Below are 5119 nucleotides of genomic sequence, written 5' to 3'. Positions count from 1 at the left end.
AAATAATTACTAATAACTGGAATTATCAGAAATCTCACAATATATATGGTTGTATAACAAATATTTGTGAGTTGAGGGGGGAAATAACTACTTTCGGTGTGGTCTTCATCAGGTAGAATTGATGTTTTAAAATGGCCTATGAATGTTTAGTTTCTGGGGTTTTTTTGTTTTTTTTTCCCCATACTTTTTATTGTGAATTGAGTGAAAGTTTAAAGACAAGACAATCAGTTTTGCATTCAATAAATCATACACTTTGTTTCATCTCAATGATTGCAAACTTCTCTATGCAACATCTATCCCACTTCTCTGGTTCTATTTCCAATTCACCCACCTTCCCATTCATTTTCAACTTTGTCCTTAGATAAATGATAGCCTTTTTGATGTTGAATGAAGGGCTAGTTTTCAATGATTAATTTATTTAGATAGCAGAGCATAGGGTAAAAAGTATTAAAGAAGGAACTTAGGAAACTTTAAAAATGAGCTTTTTACTCGTGGTATAGAAATTTGGGGGTACAAATCTCTGAAGCACGGATCATGAAGTGGAATTGTATTTTTCCTCTAAAGAATAGTTCTTTTTTCTTCTTCTTTGTTTAATATCTTATTTATATCTCCAAGTCTTACGAGATATGTCCCCTTATGAGATAATTATATTTTAATTTTATACTTGTTGTTCTTTTGTTGTTGATGTTAAGTACTGTTGAGTCTGTTCTGATTCATAGCATAACTTTATAGGATTTCCAAGAAGAGACTGGTGGATTTGAACCACCTACTTTGTGGTTACCAGTCCAGTGCTCAGCCTACATCACCATAGTAGGATCTATAATTTATTTTTTATTTGGCATTTATTTTTTTATAGAATTACATTTTGCAAAGGACTTATATAAAATTACATAGAATAGTTTTACTGTCATTTCATTCTGTTAAATTGTAGATTTAAAAAAGTTTACATTTTTATCAGTATTTATTTCATATTATTGTTGTTATGGTTGTTCAGTGCCATGGAGTCAATTCTGACTCACAGCATCCCTGTATAAGGTTTTCTAGAAACAGCTGGTGTGTTTGAACCACCAATCTTGTTATTCCCAGTCCAGTGCTTATTCTGTAGCACCACACCAGGAGTCCTCATCATATTTTATTTAGCATTTATAACCTACTTTTTCATCTATTACATAGCTATTCCAAAAAACAAGAACTTGTTGCTCTTAAGTGCCATCGAGTTGGTTCCAACTCATAGCAATCCTGTGTGGGGTTTCCAAGGAGTGGCTGGTGAGTTTGAACCACCAACCTTGTGGTTCAAATCGACCTTGCATTCAAGAACATTAACCCACAGTGCCACACCAGGATACTAAAAACAAGAACTTAGGTAGTTGTAAAGGTAAATATTAGATTGAACTGAAAAATTATGTATCAAATATACTGATTTTTAGGATTAAAAAAGACTTTCAAAGATTTCTGCACTGGAAGAAACCTATTTGTGGTAGAACCATATTGTTGTTGTTGTTACGTGTCTTCAACTTGGACTCATCACAACCCTATGCACAACACAATGAAACACAGCCGAGTCTGGGCCAACCTCATGATTATTGCCACGCTTGAGCCCATTGATGCTGCCACTTGGCCAATCCATCTTGCTGGGGGTCTTCCTCTTTCTCTCTGACTCTCCATCTTACCAAACATTATATCCTTCTCCAGTGACTGGTCCCTCCTGACAATATGTCCGAAGTATGAGAGACGAAATTTGGCCATCCTGGTCTTCAAGGAACACTGTGGCTGTACTTCTTCCAAAATGTATCTATTGGTTCTTTTGGCAGAGCATGGCACTTTCAATATTTTCCTCCAATACCATAACTTAAAAGCATCAATTCTTCTATGATCTTCCTTATCACTGCCCAGCTTTCGCGTGCATACGAGGTTATTGAAAATACCACGGCTTAGGTCAAGCACACCTTAGTCCTCAAGCTGACATCTTTGCTCTTCAACATTTTAAAAAGGTCTTGTGCAGCAGATTTGCTCAATGCAATACATCGTTTGATTTCTTGACTGCTGCTTACATGAGTGTTGATATTAGGTTTAAGAAAATGAAGACTTGAAGAGGTTAAAAGACTTAGAAAAAGTAAAGTTAGTATAACACAGACAGATATGCATTCAAAACTGAATCTTCTTTTTAAAATTCTGTATATTTTTTTTCGCTTTACCAAGCCTGTATTTCATCTATACTTTATGGTAGTTTTTAATATCTGACAAAATAATTAATTTTTTAAAAATAATACGGTTCCTTCATAATATACTATAATTTGTATTCTTAATTTGGTGTATTTTAAAATTTCACCCATCAAATGGAAAATTGAAAGCTCTTACTATTTTTCAACTATTTACTGACCTTAATCTTGGTATGAATGTATGACATAGGAAATGGGGTTAAAAATGTTTGGGTGCAAAATCACAAATCCTGATGCATAGCTCAAACTGATTTTCATAACCAAACAGGAAATTTCTTAAAGGATTTATTTCCAAATGAACCAAAGTAATTTCATAGAAAACATACAATCAAGACTGCATGTGGGAATTCTAAAATGCACTACAAACATATTCCTTTTTTATGTTTCTCATTTTTTAAAATAAAATTTTTCCAGAAGTTTTTTTTTTATTTTATTTTAACAAAGCATTCAGATAATATACCCAAGTGAATTATCATACTTATAGCTTCAAATATCAACACCACAGTTATAATGAAACCAAAACTCAGCTCCGTCTTATGATCTGTTTCAATGTACTTAAGTAAATCTTACAACATGAGTGATTTTATGAAAATAAATAACATAAAAAGCAGTATTTATTTTGAAAATGTATTTATATTTTGGAGAAATATTTTATTTACATCATTGAAAACACCAACAAATATAAATGAAAAAATAGAAAAATTCTAGGAAGGAAAAAAAAAAAAAACAAGATAAAAAAGTAAATCTGTTGTATATTATTAAAGTCCTGGTGTGGTGCTGTGGGATAATCACTGGACAGCAAGGTCCTTTGACCAACCAGTCAGAAGTTCAAACTCACCAGTCACTCCAGGGAAACTATATACAGAGTATGAGACAGAACAAACTTGAAGGCACTTAACAACAACAATGTACATTGTTATCTTTCATTGAAAAAAAAACAAAAAACTGCTGTATTGTCATTTAAGTTGACTAAGCACACATAAGGCTATTGAAATGTACCTTCATGCATGAGGTCACAATAAAACCTACAGCTGAGACTGAATATTGTGAAGATATTTTTTACCTTAGAAAGCATGGTTAGCCATGGGAAAATACACATCATTCCTGAGTTAGTGTCATTGTATTTTGTAGAAAACAAAGCAGGCAAAGAACATTTCCTGTTAAAGTCCATTTTTTAAAAAAAAATAACTTGGTGAAAATATACACCACAAAGTATGCACTAGTTCAGTAAATTCTACATGTATAATTCAGAAACATTATCTATATTCTTTAAATTTTGCAATCATTGTTGCTTTTGTTTCCTAAATTACTTACCAGGATTCATGTAAAATCACTGTTCTCTGAGTGTCTCATTTAATCTTTTGAGATACTATAATCAGTTTGATCCCACATAGCTACATCTCTAAGAAAACGTAACACTTAAGGCAGACATACTTTACTAATTATGCAAAAGTGTTGTTTCATTCAAAGCAGACTTTTAGGAAAAATATTTGCTTGAGAGTTTAATTTTGAAGAGTATCTCATAGCAATAGTTTCTCATAGCAATAGTGTTCAACAAATCCCCATGGTTTCAGAAGATCTGGATTCCATTGGGAATTTGAAATTCCATTCCATTTCTTTCACCTTTGATCAAAAGTCTTATACAGAATCTTAGACTCAAGCACTTCCGGGTATTCTAGTCTCATGGTACAGACTATCAGTAAGATGTACATCCAGAAAATGTTGAAATGACAAAGGTTGTATAATACATATTTAAGCCTCTGATGATGCTAATGTAAATCCCCGGCCTTGTGATTCAAACTGACCTTGTAGCACAGTGTTTATCATACAGCACTTCACCAGGACTCCTTTCTCCACTTATCATGATGTTATTTATTAGTCCAGAGGTATGGATTTTTGTTTTCTTTACACTGAGTTACAATCTATACTGAAAACTGTCATCTTTGATCTTCATCATTAAGTATTTTAAGTCCTCTTCACTTTATGAAAGCAAGGTTGTATCATCTGCATATTTCAGGTTGTTAATGAGTCTTCTTCCAATCCTGATACCACAGTCTTCATAAAATCTCATTTCTCAGATTATTTGCTCAGCATTCAGATTGAATAACTATAGTGAAAGAATACAATCCTGGCTCACACCTTTCTTGATTTTAAACCATTCAGTGTCCCATTGTTCTGTTTGAACAATAACCTCATGTTCTATGTGTAGGTTCCTCATGAGAAAGTGTTCTATATTACCCATTCTTTGCAATGTTGTTCGTAGCTTGTCATGATCCACACAATTAAAAACCATTGGATAGTAAATAAAGGCACATGTAAACATCTTTCTATTAATCTCTTCTTTCAGCCAAGATATATCTGACATCAGCAATGATATCCCTCATTTCTAATCTGAATCAATCTTGAAACTCTGGCAGTTCACTATCAACTTTCCATTACAACTGTTTTTGAATTATCATTAACAAAATTTTACTTGCATGTGATATTAATGATGCTGTCTGATGATTTTGACATTCTGTGGGATCACCTTTCTTTGGAATTGGCACAAATATGGATCTCTTACAATCAATTTACAGTCAGTCTCCCAAATTGCTTGGCATAGTTGAGTGAGTGCCCCAGTCCTTCATCAATTTGTTGAAACATTTCAATGTGTATTCCATCAATTCCTAGAGCCTTGTTCTTTGTTATGAAAACAGGTCTGTTAAAATTATATTAGGTTTATAAGGACTATAGTGCTTTATAGACATGGATTTATTTAGTTCTCACAATTTAAATGTTGTTGTCAGGTGCCATCGAGTCGGAACCAACTCATAGCGACCCCATGCACAGCAGAACGAAACAATGTCCGATCCTGGGCCAACCTCACTATCGCTGCCACACTTGACGCCATCAATGATGTC

This window comes from Chrysochloris asiatica, unplaced genomic scaffold (assembly GCF_000296735.1).
Source record: "Chrysochloris asiatica unplaced genomic scaffold, ChrAsi1.0 scaffold00011, whole genome shotgun sequence".
Lineage (NCBI taxonomy): Eukaryota > Metazoa > Chordata > Mammalia > Afrosoricida > Chrysochloridae > Chrysochloris > Chrysochloris asiatica.
This window is presented reverse-complemented; position numbering follows the sequence as displayed.